Here is a 15,356-nt window from a genome sequence, read left to right as displayed (position 1 = left end):
GTGTTTGGTTTCCTGTTAGACAATAACTATCTTATTTTCTATGTAGCTTAACTTTTGACAAATTTTGTATAAAGTTTTAAATTCTAAATATAGTCATATTAAAGAAGTTATTTTGCATGTTGAAAGCCCTGGACTGCTTTTCCAATGAGACAAATTGACAACGGTGTTCTTTGTGTTTTTAGCAGTGTATCTAGAACCAAGTGAAAATCCTAAGAGGAGTTTTGAGCACAGAGCACAGTAACTCATAAGGAGTAAATTCGTGATCTTAAAATCCGGGACAGAGATAACTTTCAAAAATTAGAGACTTAACACTTTCTGTCCAAATATTTACCAAACAGAAATTTTAAAATATTGCCTGAAAATAGTTGTTATTTAAAACGTAGATGCCACACAAAACTAAAAACAAATAGCAAGCCGTAGATGTTCGCATGATGATTTGAAAACCATCCTATCATAATCCTTTCCAGGAAAGAGTCTCCCTTTGACCTTGAGTGATAATATCACAAATACGAGTAGTATGTCACTTTCATCATATACAACAAGAAACGAAAACACTTGGATGAAAGATTCAAGGGGGTGGGTCAAAAACAGCCTCAGGAATTTATAATTTAGCTTGGATGCTGGGCCTCCCTACCCTCACAGCCCAATGGCACAGACCATAACTTTCAGAGTTAAGGCGCTAGCTTCTGGCCCTTATCTTCCTTTAATGTTTCTTGTTTGTCTTCGATTTTCCGATCCTCTGCATTTTTTTTAATCTGTTAAATAATGCTGTTTTCTTTCTAGGGTTGTTATAGCAGTAGGTATAAAAAGTAGACTGTGTGCTCACTTTGGTAGCACATATAATAAAATTGGAATGATATTAAAAGTTGGCATGGCTCCTGCGAAGAATGACATGCAGATTGGTGAAACATTCCTTAATTAAAGAAAAAAGTAGATTGTGAAAAATGATGGAATAAGCTGTAGGACACTATACAATATCCCAATATCAGTCAGATGATTATTCATTTTTCATTTACTTTCTATACAGTGTCTACTCATGTCCTGCATGAAGACAGCAACTGCAAAGATGGCCTTGGTCTGAGGAATCCCTCTAAGCCCTTCCAAAACCTTGCAGAGTGCCTTAGTATTCACCTACCCCATGCCAGTCTCAGACCACTCCCTGATGTCATTAAGTCTTTGGGAACTTGTACAGCAAATCTTTTTTTCACCACAAACCAAGCTCTTGCATTCCAATAAAGATGCTGTATGGGAGTAACTATCCAAAGTAGAGCATTTTAAATGGATTTCTTTAGGATTAGAGCTTAAAATTCACATTGGTGTCTTCAGATGTATTTTAAATGAGCTGAACTGAGCCCTACAGAAAGTTAAAGCATATCGCTACAACTGCCCTCTGTTCCCTTTTCTGGTTTGGTTTGGCCAGGGGACTCAAGCTCCTGCCACTGTGACCTTCCCACAGTGATGGACTACAATTTCAAACTGTGAGAAAATAAATCCTCCCTTCCTAAAAAAAAAAAAGAAAGAAAGAAAAGAAAAGAAAAAGAAGAAGAAAATTCAGACAGCTTCAAGCTTATTGCGATTGGTGTTTTCTCCTTCTTTGGATAATCGCATTCATTTTTCCCCTTTTAGAACTGAATTGTGGTTTCTATTTTGGGCAAGGTCCTAGTATAGGCTTCACTACTTGATTTCAGAAATATCAAACTAAGTGATCAAAGGAACTCATTAGAGGGTCCCCAACCCCCAGGAGACATGAAGAGGACAAAGGGATACATCTGGGATTGCAATGTCTACCCCTCCAGTGGTGGCCGGCAGAAGCCACACTCAGCCTTCATGTAAGGTTCATGACAATCCGAGTACTGACTTGGCTCTGACACTGGATTAGATATGTGAAGATCCAAGCAGTTCTCTACATAACTCAGGGCAGAATAGGGATTGCTTTGTAGGGCTCCCTGGCTGTTTTAAAGTTTGCTTTTAACCCAGTGACTTTGAAATTTCTCAGTATATTTTTTGTGTGTGTGCGAGCAGGAAAAAAGAGTCAGACAGAGGAGAACCGATGTTCCCTGGGGGCGAATCGTGTTTTCCGCTTCCCTTTATAGCAAAGGTTTTCTTGCATTTTATCTTCTATCTCCTCTTACAAGCTAAGATTTGAGCAGTCTCTTTCTTACCAAATTTCAGGGATAGATGCTGGAAGGACATGCACCATCCACTCAGTCTTAAATGCTTTCTCACAAATAGAAAGATGCAGGAGTGTTCCTTTACTTCTGATAATACTGTGTAGAATTTGGCCTTCTCATTAGACATCCAGACCATGAAATCCCTAGATATTTCTAAAAAAAAAAAAAATCTGAAATCTTCATCGCAAAAAAATTAAAATAATGATGTTTTTTATAATTGTGATTTCCATCTAGCATTAGCTGAATGTATTTTTTCTTCTTCTTCTAGTAGAGCAGAATGTGATAAAGCAAAAAATGCTTCCATATCCTGAGATCATCTGGGCACTTCATCTTGTAATTTAATTGTGTTACCAGAAAAAATCCTAAGGGCTATATCTTTGGAATGTAATTTGAGAGGAGCAGGAATTTGTTCAGAAAGGCTAAATGATAAATTGAAATACACAGCTGATACACAATGGATTCATAATTTAAAATCATTTTGTCTAATTCCAAAACTCACACATTTACCCTGGCTCCTAATGCCTCCTAGAAAGGGGGAAAAATTTGAGGCACTAATGTAGCCTCAGGGGGAAAAACAAACAGTGAAGACTTATGGTCTGGTTCCCTGTTTCTGAACAATTCTTCCATGAAATGGTAAACGTGCCCCCATATTACACTCTGAGACTGTCAAATACAGTGGGTACTGGTAAATTTTTAACTGAGGTTAGTGCAAAATTTAGCAATTTCACTTTTCCACTACTGACAATTCTTCTGGAATCCCCAGTAGATGCACTTTGAAAGATTTCCCCCTTTGTCTGAGTGAGCATTCCTTACTGGGACACCTGCTTCTCCGCTTCGTTTCTACACACTGTATTGAACAGAAATGCAGATAAATGCTTTCAGAGAAAAGGGAAGGGAGCCACGATAGACCAGTCAGAGTGCCCCTTCCCCTGGCTTAAAATGATGGATGAGGTAGTTTGGTAATATGAGTGCCTTGCAACATACAACAAAACAAAAATCCCCCATTAAATAGATCAAAAATAAAACACCTGTGTTTTACCCGGAACTCAAATCTGATTCCTAGTCCACACTTGCTTGAATCACGGGCATTTTAATCATTTATTTGCTGTTTGTGGCAAAGCTATCAGCTGTGGGGATGCAAAGGTACTTTCTCTGGGGAAGAAAGCCATACTTAACACGTTGATAGTGATCAATCCGTACAGTCATGACTTTTGTTTATATTTTAATTAGCAGAAAAGGAACGGTTTTGTTACAGAGATTTTATACATAGTTTTGGTTGGGGTTGAGCCTGCTCCCCGTTTCTCTCTTCCATCTTCTCACCCCACTTTTGCTTGCGTCCTTTCACCCCAAGCAGTCCCCTTCCTACTTGTATACATTCTGTCTTATATATCACTGATCCTCCTCAAACTCTTTCCCTAGAACAGATATCTCCTACAGTAGCCCGCTTGTGGTTTCATGACATATATCCCTGCTCACCCTCTCATATATGAATATATTCATATTCATAGCATTGACAGCAAGAATCTCTTTATGGGACAGAGCATGCTGTATTTGTTTTACCAACTCTAGAATATCTCAATAATATAATATTTTCTAGTTTTGTTTATTTTAATGATACTTTCATAATTTCATTTTTAATGGTTGTGTAAAATCCCACTGTGCATATGTGCCACTTTTCCTAATCATTATTGACAGAACAGTCATGAACATGTATGTACAACTTTGGTGTCAGAGACTAGACAGTCCCTTTGGGAGTGTGCCTAAGCATGGTATGGCTGGATAATTCTCTTTTTCATCTTCTGTGTTTGTATGTGTATATGTGTATGTGCGTATGGGGGACAAAGGGCCACCTTGCCTGTTGTTCCTCGGGCACTGATCACCTTTTTCTTTCTCTTTTGACCTCTTCTCTTCTCTTCTCTTCTTTCTCTTCTCTTCCTTCTCTTCTCTTCCTTCTCTTCTCTCCCCCTCTCTTTTTTTTTAAAGTCTTTTACTTGTCCAGTCCTCATAAATTAGGCCATGATGGCTAACCAACAAGCCCCAGAGATCCACCTATCCCTAGCACTGAGATTACAAGCACACACCACCATGGTTGACATTTTTTAAATGTGGATTCTGGGTACTGAACTCTGTTCTTGTGTTTGCAAGGAAAGTGTTTACTCGCCTTGCTACCTGAGCTACCTTCGCAGTCCCTATTTTAACTGTTTGAAAAGCTTTTGCACTGATTTCCATAGAGGCTGCCGCAGTTCCCACTCTCACCAGTAGCGAATGAGGACTCCTTTTTGTCTGCATTCTCACTAGCATTTTGAATTCACTTTATTCTGTAATGGAGGACCGTATTCAGGAATCACGAAAGGGTCACACGAAATAGTCACTAATGCGCCTTTTAAAGTCTTTCATCATCAGCTGTTTCTAAGGAATCTTTAATCAATCTTTCTTACCTGTTTTAAACTGTACAAGGGCATAGAATCATTTATTACTAGAACTGGCCAGTCTTGAGGCTTCTGCTCTTGTGTTAGGAACTTTTTTAAGTACTGGTGGATAGTAGACTAAACAAAGCAGAGATTTTGGTTGACGTGGGTAGTCCTTTGTGCTTGTGTGCATATGTGTGAGGTGAGAAACTGTTACTATATATGTGGAGCAGAAGGGAAGCAGCCTTGTCTGGCATTTGCAGAAATAGCGAGGAGGCCAGAGTGGCTTGAAGCAAAGAATGTGGTGACTGGTAGGGTAAGCAGCAGGGGGGTTGTGACGGGGCTTTGCTCTGCATTGTATTTTCAGTGTTGTCTGAAGACCTTTATACTGGAGAACCAGTTGCCAGCTCTGCTGAGAAATAATAGAATCCAGGAGAAGGAAGTTCTGCTGCACACCACTTATTCATCTTTCGGCTGCCCAGACTCCCAAAATAATCACACAAAACCAATATTATTTAACACACACATCAAAAGTTAATTGTCTCACTCATATGAGTGCATGCACCAAAGATGATGCACATAAACCAAAATCTTTATCCTGTTATCTACCATTTGTAAAACAGGTTTATGTACTTTTGGTGGTTGCAGTATTCTTTCTTTCTTTTTGGTTCCCAGCTCTTATGAGGTAAGTGATCTCCCCAGCACAGTTCCGAAGGCTGAAGTTAACCTTGGGGTGAAACTTGTGAAATTTGGAGCCAGCATAAAACTTTCTTTTAGCTTATTTAGATTTATTTCATTTTTATGTCCAAAATGTTTTTCCTGAAGGCTTATACATGTATCACATATCACATGCAGGCCTGGCATCCACAGAGGACAGGAGTGGGTGTCATATCCAATGGAACCGGAGTTGCAGGTGGTAGTGTGCCATCATGCGTATGCTGGGACCTGAACTTGAGGCTTCTGAAAGAGCACTGAGTATTCTTTAACCACTGAGCAATGTCTCAGTCTTTTCTTTATACCATACAACAATGCTATGGCCTTTCTTCTATGCAATGGCTAAGACAGTCTATTTTTACTTCAAATAAAATGGGTAGCAGTAGAGGAAAGTTAGAGGACAGATGGCATACTCCAGCTACTGTGCTCACAGAGAATAGAAGAGTAAATAACAAATAACTGTTTTCATTAACTGTCTGACCAAACCTAGAGGATTTATATAATACTGAGTGAGATAATGCAAACAGAGTTACTATATTGGTTGCTTTTGTGTAGGGACATCAAAACAGCTGGAAGAAATTTAGAGAGAATGATTACTTCGGTTGTTGGCCTCACAAGGTTCAGCCAATGGCTGGGTGGATCTGTTCACATGGGCAGAACATCATGGTGGCAAGACCATGTGTCAAGTGAGGATATTTATGTCATGAGGGACAGGTGAGGGGGGGAACCATATATAACCTTCAAGTCATGCCGTTTGGGACCTTCCAGCCGGATCCCATCTCCTAAAGTTTCCATAATCTCCCCAAATAGTGTCACCATCTGGGGATCACATATTCAATACATGATCCTGTGGGAGAGGATTTCTTATTCAAGTCCTAGCAACTCAACATACCCTAAGGCCTTCAGCATGCTCCCCTAGGACTCAAGCATCAATTTATAACATGGAGGCCAGCTTATGTATTGTAGCTTCATTTCTTACTTGTTTGATACATTTCTTTCTTGAACTTCTCATCTTTAAAGTATGAATAACAAGGGCTCTATATCACAGAATTACTATAACAATCATAATGGTACTGTAAAATGCCCAAGACTCCGCCATCTTTTCAGTGACCACTCAGTACTGAGATTTTCTATATGACTATGTGACATTTATGCTTGATAAAATTGATTTAGATGTGAAAGGAAACACAAGTCTGTAAAAGTTTAGAGAAGTAATGTGACTGGTTCAAGATCATCTATCCAGAAAATGGGGTGCAGTGATGGAGCCCAGGTGGCCCCACTCCAGTTGCTATTTTTATTAAGATTCTCTGCAGGTATGTTTGGATATTTGCATAGGCCCAACTGCAGGTACAGTTAAATATTTGCATAGCTCTAACTGCAAGTGCATTTGGATATTTGGATAGATATAACTGTAGGTGCATTTGGATATATGCATAGCTCTAACTGCAGGTGCAGTTAGATATTTGCATAGGCCTAACTGCAGGTGCGGTTGGATATTTTCTTAAGTCTAACTGTAGGTGCAGTTGGATATTTGCTTAGGTCTAACTGCAGGTACAGTTGGGTATTTGCATAGGTCTAACTGCAGGTGTGTTGGATATTTTCATAGGTCTAACTGCAGCTGCATTTGAATATTTGCATAGGTCTAGCTGCAGGTGCAGTTGGATATTTGCATTGGTCCATCTGCAGGTGCAGTTGGGTATTTGCATAGATCTAACTGCAGATGCAGTTGGGTATTTGCATAGCTCTAACTGCAAGTACAGTTTGGTATTTGCATAGGTCTAACTGCAGGTGAAATTTGGTATTTGCATAGGACTAAGAAGAGATAAAGATCAGTTTCCTAACTAAAAATTATTCTTCCTATTTTATCGAAACTCCAAATAAAACACTGGTTTATTTAATTAGCATGCACACTAATACATGAGAGAAGTGACATGAGAAAGGAGAACCCTTTAAGAAGAAGACAAATTTGGGTTGCTAGAATATAAAGCATACATTTAGGAGGCGATACCAATCAGCTGTTGACACATCGTATAATTCGGAGAAAACTGCCTAACATCTTGAATCTTTAGTTTCTTCATCTGCTAAATGAAATCTCAGTATATTCTCATATCTGCTGGCTAGATTTTTCAAACTATATGCCAAGATAAAGATGGAAACACTAAGGGAAAAAATGCTGCATCTACCACATGTGTTGTTACTATTGAACGTCTCTAAGAAAATTCAGATCTAGACACCTCTAACACACCTTCTGGGGCTCGTTACTAAGCATTTGATCAAAAACTTAAATTCTTTCTACTTCCTAGGGGGAAGGGGAGGGAGAACTAAAAACGTTTTCCCTTGAGGCTTAAATTCGTAAAAGTTTTCTTTCATTGCTTGGAAAAAAGTTGTCCAAGCCTTCTTTGCCTCCTGTTTTTTCACCACTGAAGAGACCACCTGGTGTCTTCTCCTCTCCCAGCTCCTACAACAAAGCACTATAGATCAGGTCACACACATACAACCAAAATCTACTCTCAAAGTCCTAGGAGCTGGAAAATCCAAGAACAAGCGTGACAAGCTAAGTATCTTGTGAGATCCACCGTCCTGATTCTCAGAGGTCAATGGGAGTTGATTTTCTCTGCTTACTGTGTCCTCCTGTAGTGGAGAGGACAAAGAGCATTCTTCAGGCTTCTTTTGTAATGTCACTAATCCCATTCACAGAGTTCTTACAGTTGCAACACCTTCCTAAAGGCCACATCTACAACCACCTGGATACTGGGAATTAAGTAATAATTTCTGAATTTAATGGGGCTATAAGTATTGACATTGACATCTGGCTTTCTCTATTACCAATTGTTTTTGCTAGGGGTATGAGTTTAAACCCCTGTTTGTTTCAATAAACATTTATTATCTTTTATATATCAATCATGTGTTAAGGGAGAAGAAGGTATCAGTCTAAACATCATGGAACATAGAAACCAATGGAAGAAAACAGTTTTGCAATGTTTCATCAAACCACATTGTTAAAGCTACAAGAACGGCATTTACAGAGTGTGTCAGGAGTGGAGTTCAAATTTTGCCTAAGTCTGGATGATGTATGCAGAGAATGGGACCAAAGCGGGTAAATGTGACATTTCAGTTGAACTGTGAGTTAGGAAAAATATTGTCAAGGTGAAGAGATATTATTTATGGTGTAACTAAAATACTACCAAATGGGAATGTTATGTGGGATAAAATTGAATATGAAAACATAATTTAGAAACTTGCATGGTGGTTGATACAATAAATGGTTGAATGAGGACAGTAATGGGATTTGTCTGAGTTATGCACACCTTTGCTAAGGTATTGGAAGGGAGCAGCTAGAATGCAGTGCCAAGAGGTATGAAGAAACATAGTTAAAGCAGGAGCCAAAGTTGTAAAGTAAGGACGCAGAAACTGCATATGAAAATAATTCAAGTAGAATGTGTAGGAGCTGCTGATCAATCAAAAGTAAAGTCTAAAGAAAAAACAGGAAAACCTAAGACTACCTCTACCTTAGGATTCTCTATGAAAGGAAGCAGACGAAGAAGGCCTTGGTGGTAGACAAGAAGACTGAGACCCAAGGTACCATAGTCACGGCCGCAGGAAGTTTCTGATGTATTTAGGGGACTTAGTAATACATTGTAGAGTTATAGAGAAGTTGCAAACTATAAGTAAAGGTTCATAATTGGAATGGCGACTCTGGAAGTCTAAAATAGAGCGATAAATAATGTGGAGAGAATAGATAAAGAAGCCAGGAGACATATGCAAAAACAAACAAAAAACAGAAGAAAAAAAGAACAATGAGATAGCCTTGGAAAAACCAAGTTAAAGCAGCAATAGAGAAAAAAAAAATCTATGGAACAGATCAAGGCACAGAGAGGTGGGACAATAGGAAGAGGCTTTTGTATCTCTGATGAAAAAGAAGGCAAGAGTTTTAAGACAGTGCTTACATGATACCAGATGTACCAATTAGAAATGCCCATTGATTCTGAGCACTATTCTGATTTAGTCGTTATCCTTTTCCAGCGTGTTCATAATGCCCAAATCCAAAGATTAATTAGCTATAGGGGTAGCTTCTGCAGGAGCACTGTTGGAGCATATCAAGAAGCTGGGGCATTGATGTTTCAGAGAGAGCAGTGTTTAATGAAACAACATATTGTGGATGTGAAAAACTTGATTAAAAGACCGACTTTTCCTGTGGAGACGGACTAAGGTGACGCGCGCACACTTGTAGCTCTAGTCATTTTTGTGTCACAGTGATGGAAATCCCTGCTGGAAACAATTTATAGAGGATGTATTTTGGCCTCATAGTTTCAGAGAGGCTTCCACTCTGTGATGGGGCAGGGGAGCATGGCCACGTGGCTCAGTTCATGGTGGTAGGAGCGTAGTGGAGCTGTTCATATTATGGAAGCCCAGGGAGGGGAGCAGAGAAAGCAGGATGAGGTAGGGGCTGGAGCCATCCTTCAGAGGGCTGCCCCTGGAGATCTGTTTCTGCAAGCTAGATGCCATTTCCTCAAGGCTTCACAGCAACCCCAACCAGTACCTCAGTTGAGGAATTAATGTTTGAAGCATGAGCTTTGAACCATCGTATGTGGTATGGGCACTACATATTTCTCTGATGTGGGGGGTGCATAACCCAGGGCATATACTTCACATAGTGGAACAAGTGTTAATTTCTCCCATACTCTTAGATATTTTAGTGTCAAAATACCTTGTAACGATAATAATTTAAAGTATGGTAGAAATGAGCTTTGTGTGAGTGATCTTTTGAATTTGTAGCCTTCTCTCAGAGGAGGGGGCTTCGTCAGGTGGTCAGGAAAGGCCACAGACTCAGTGGTACTGAGCAGTGAAGGGAAGCAGCCGGTATTTCTGATATTTATCAAGGACAAACCTGGACTCCAAGCCTGAAACTTTGTGCAGTGCATATCCTATCTGGCTTATGTTTTCTCCAATAGAGAAATAAGAATCAGACGGATGGCAGATACCCGGCCATATGCATATTTATAATATGGCAAACGTGCCACCAGGCTGACTAATTCAAGCACACAAGAGCTGAAAAGTTTAGATGGAAGCTGATGTTTTCAGGATTCCAGGATGTGGCTCTGCCAGATCAGTGTGTTAACTTAATGAGAGAGAACATTTCCTGATTCAGGAAGGAAAGCAGCCCCGTTGTCCTGATGAACGAACACATGGATCCCTCTGTGCTTTACAGTTCACCCTTATCCCCCCCCCCCAACTCCCGCCACAAAAAGCACTCATCTGACTCATTGTGAAAATACCCCCAGGGTTTGGATATTGCCCATCTGATATCTCTAGCTTTGCTGCAAGCTGTGGTAATTGCTCTCTGTAAATGTGTTGCTTCTGAATCCCCTCTAATGCAGTCCTTTGTTCCACTCTGCTCATTCCCTCCTTTGCTTTTGAGCCGCTTCCTGTCTCACCCTTCTCAATAGTTACCAGAGTGTCAGACACCTCAATAATTATGCCTCCCTACATGGCCCTTTATAATGAAGAGAAATCTAATTTTTCCTCCCTGCTCTTCAGTTATAAACATTGACGCCATTTGCCATTTATAGCCATTTCTGCCCCTTTTCCTACCTTTGATAATTTTTCCTGTAATAAAGTGCTCTAAACTGTACATGTATTTACTTCTCCAGTATGCTGATGTCGTTCTGGTGCTGAACTCATATCCAACATCCGTCATTGTTTCATTTTTCGAATGCTCAGTCAGGTTGATACCACACTCCTGAACTTCGGGGCTCACATGCTAAATGCCCAGTTGAAGGCGGAGCTTATTAGGCAATTTCAGGTCAATGTGGGCATAGGCCCAAGGGAGAATAGACAAGGGTGCTGCTCTTTGCTTCTGATGAGGCGAGAGGCTTACTTGATTGTCCCCTTCCCACCATTGCTATGGTGCCTCGTCACAGTCACCAAAGCAATGTGTTCAAGCAACCATGAACTGAAACTTCCAAAAACATGTCTTCTTCTTATTGTTAACTGGGTTGGCTTGCCACAGAGCTGGAAAACTGATGAACACACGCTCAGTGGAAAGCCTACACCAAAGGCAGTCTATTTATTTCTTCCTGAAGTATCTCTATCTTAGGTTCCAGGCTGACAATAAAAGAGGAATTCACTTAACAAGGTGTGAAGAAAAACGGAAACTATCAAAGCTCTTCAGAATGTATCATTGGAGTCTATTGTACCAAGGTTTTTCCAAAGTGAAATCCTTGTCTGTTTTCATCTTTTCCTCTTCACTCCCTGAACTTAAAGTTCCTGTCTAACTTTGTTCCCTCTACCCTTAACGTACTGTCAGCAAAACCAACACCCAGCTGCCATTTGGCATCTTTGGAGATCTCTGAGTTCTACTGTATATTCAGAAAATTAGGTTTGGTTGAAACATAAATGTTTTAGTCTGTTTTCTATTGCTAATAACATAATACTACAGAATAAGTAAGTCATAGGAAGACAGAGTTTTATTGGCTCGTGATCATGATATGGAGTTGACTGACCAGAATATTTGACATCTGGCTATCTGGTGAGAGGCTTCTTGATGGCAAAGCCCTGGAATATCCTGGGTATCAATTGACTAGAGACAGAGAACAGGCAAGCTGGCTTTCATGGCAGCTCCATTTGAGATGGGTTTCCATCTGGTCGTATCTCTCACTGTCTTATAATGGTGATTGCAATTCAGCATGAGTTTCAGAGGCAAAAACTATATGCAAACCAGAGTTGAGGAATGGCTCTGCCCTGTTATCGGACCTCTGTATTTTCATTGCCCGAACACAATAATTAACTCCCAAACAAACTTACTTCCTAGTGGAAGTAGTCTGTATTCTATTCCCTTTATGTCTGGGGAAAAAAATTATGTGGGGCTTTCCGTTTGTATGTTTGATGAAACCAAATTTCTTGGGAGACAGTAGCATTTTGACTTTGTCTCATTTCAGTGAGACAGACAAGGAAAGAGGCCCAACAAAGGAATATTCTGGGAAAGAAGTCTATTCCCTAATAGTTCTAGTTTATATATAGAATCCCAGGAAACTCATGAATTTTAAACAGGATTTAATTTGGAAGTACGTACATATTTTATCTTCCAGAGATATGGTGGAGTCTTTATGCAAAACCCAAATAAAAGGAGACTTTTAGGGAAGTAGCTGTAGCTGTGCTATCTTCTGTACTGCGGAGGAACTCTCCTGAGGTCATGGGCCACACTGGCTGGAGGACCTCAGTAATAAAAGTAGCAGTTTGACTGTAGAGCCTGGATACTGTGAAGGGCTATAACATTAACCTGGAAGGTAAAAGGAATTCTAGGAAATTCAAAGCTGTGAAAAAAAAAAAAGAGAGAAGAGAATGCTTTCTGTTTGTCAGACCCTTCAAACAAGTGGGAAGAATTTGGAGAGCAGGCAATGCAAATACATTGTACAACTTGTCGTGATATCAAGACACGCACCTGTAGATAGGTTTCCTGCTGCAGAGCCCAGACTGTGGTCAGTTCATGCCTGTGTCTGGTGGCAGAGAAGATCAGATGTGACTAAAGTAGAAGTCACAAAAATATAGATGAAATTGATCATTCCAAATCTCTGCCCATTTGTTTTCCCTTAATCTCTAGGGACATAATATTGCTTGCACTGTTTTGCACAGATGCTGCCTCTCATTCAAATCAGCAAAACAGACACCATACACTTTGTCAGATGCTGGAAATACAGAGAAGAAACTTATGAGTCCTGTTTTTAACTAGTGTCTGAAATGTTTTGTCGATGAGAGGATGTGAGTTTTTCTTTCATGAGATGATGTGTAAGTACTCTTACGAATGATTTCTGACTCACAAAAACTATATGTTTATACTAGTTGTCAGTGGAGTATCATGTATGCTATTTCCTGTCTAAATGTCAGAGACAATGACTGTGTGTAATAGAATATATCCAACCTAGTTAGGCCCTTTGAGAAACCTGGTACCACTGGACACATGAATGAATGTTGCTGGCTCCTGAGCCAGCCATCTCTTTGAAGAATACATAACTGCAAGCCATTGTGTAAACAAGAGAGAAGTGTAAGACTATGTTTGACTTAGAGTTTTCAAATGATGTGCTTGTGTCCAGGAAGCATTTAAGTTCAAAGGCTGTAGAGACAAAACAATTGGAATTGCAGAAACATGAGCACACATAGTGCTATTTGCAATAGAAACGGATAGAAGTAAGAGTCATGGCTAAGGTGAAAATCTTGCTTTGTATTAAACCAGAATGTTTGTGATTGTTCTAAACACATCCATTCTCACAATGGGTGTTTTTTTTCTCTCCTCAGTTCTTTCCCATAGAGAGAAAAGGATAGACCCAAGGACAGATAGTCCTATATGGGAGCCAGGTTGAAATGTAGATATTTTTGGCTTCCCATTCTCTGCTGAGCCCATTAGATTATGTCTCCTTTTATTTCTGTTATTTGATTTTCTGTTCTCTCTGTGTTGACATATTTGAAGTGATAAAATACATTTTTGTTCTTACGTTACTAATGCAGTAGAGGTATTTTTCAATTTTGCCAAACTACAACACACTAAACATGGCAAATAACTGCTTTCAGCACTATTTTTTCCCAAGGCATGGCTTCAAATGGGAGTTAAAAATAGGAATGCAGATGCTAATAACAGTATTGATAAAAGAAACTCCAGCTTCGAAAGTGAGAAATCCAATTATAAAAAAATATGATGAAAGTATTTGAGGAAAATATTCTGCAGCAGATAAGAGTACTAATGGAAATTTTAGTTCCACTATTGTGCTATTATATATCATAAATTAAATATATATTATAAATGAACTATAGTTTTTCTCAATGTAACCTGAGATTAACTAAGACTTTCTGTTCTCATAGCTAATGAGTCTGGAGCTGACATCTTATATTCAGATTCCATTCAATTTGTAGAGAAAGAAAGAAGGAAAGAAAGAAAGAAAGAGAAAGGAAGGAAGAAAATTAAGCATACTAGGTCAAGCATCTGTGCATTGGACTTGGCCCAAGTAACCTCTGATTGTTTATATACACTCTAGCTGTCTGCATGTCAAGGAATTTAGTGCTTAAGAAGGAAGAATTCCAAGGTTTCTTAATATGTAAATAGTGTGTACTTAGACCAAGGCAGTATTAGCTTTAAATACTTTAGTTTTTATATATTCTTACTCAAAGGAGCTTAAAATACATCTCAGACCACATGCCATTAATTTTCCTGGCATTTTTTAAAAGAAAGGGGCAAAAAATCATTCTGTTAGTATTATCTTTCTTATATATTTACATAGAAAGAACTCTGTAAATCTTTAGGAAGCTGCTATGCCAACCTTCAGGCTGTTTATACTTTAAGAATTCCTAGTATGCTCAACTTTACAGATGTCAAATCTATGCCTGCCAATGAAGAATCAAATATCCTTAAGAGCCTAAAATTCTAGTGGGAGATGAGGAAGGAGAATTTGGTCTTCCACTGTATGCGGATGATCAAAAAAATGCCTAACTGCATCTAGGCTGAGCAATGGCAGCTCAAGGAACACAGACTGTGTCCCAGATTCATTAGGCCTCTTTGTGCTAACTTATAACCTCATAGATTCTGATGCATGTACCAACACTGCAGCTGCTTAACACAGAAAAGGAAGCTTCACTCTGTGGTTGGTTCTTAACAAAGTCTTATCTTCTGTATAGGACCATGTATTCAATTTGTAGGGCTACAGCAACCTATACAACTTATGGATCAATGCATCAAACATTAAATTATTAAATGTGTAACACCCTCTTCCACTGATTAATATGCCATTGTAGTAGCCTGTGGGACCATATTCAAGTTTAGAATTCTTGTAATAGGCAGGACTCTAATTATAAACAATGTTATAGGCTGAATTGTGTACACTTCAAATTCATATGAAAAAGTTGTACTCCCCTTATGTTCCTCAAAATGTCATCACTTGGGGACAAAGGGTGCCAGTTAAATTTCGCTACTATAACAAGATATCTGAGAGAGACAACTCATAAAGAAAACAGGTTTATTTTTGGCATATAGTTATAGCCATTTAAGCCCATGATCATTATAGGTCCCACACTTTGA

General features: G+C 39.2%; 1 non-coding gene across 1 annotated transcript; it reads left to right on the top strand.

Annotated features, from left to right (window-relative positions):
- The first annotated feature begins 818 nt into the window (after positions 1-818).
- On the top strand, positions 819-922 carry LOC121455310. Its single transcript, XR_005975472.1, has one exon. It is a non-coding gene; the product is annotated as a U6 spliceosomal RNA (small nuclear RNA).
- The last annotated feature ends 14,434 nt before the right edge of the window (positions 923-15,356 follow it).

This window comes from Microtus oregoni, unplaced genomic scaffold (assembly GCF_018167655.1).
Source record: "Microtus oregoni isolate MIOR12 unplaced genomic scaffold, Mior012 000000F_ref0000247, whole genome shotgun sequence".
NCBI classification, from domain to species: Eukaryota; Metazoa; Chordata; class Mammalia; order Rodentia; family Cricetidae; genus Microtus; species Microtus oregoni.
Note: the sequence above shows the minus strand (reverse complement) of the source record. Positions and strands in the feature narration are given on the sequence as shown.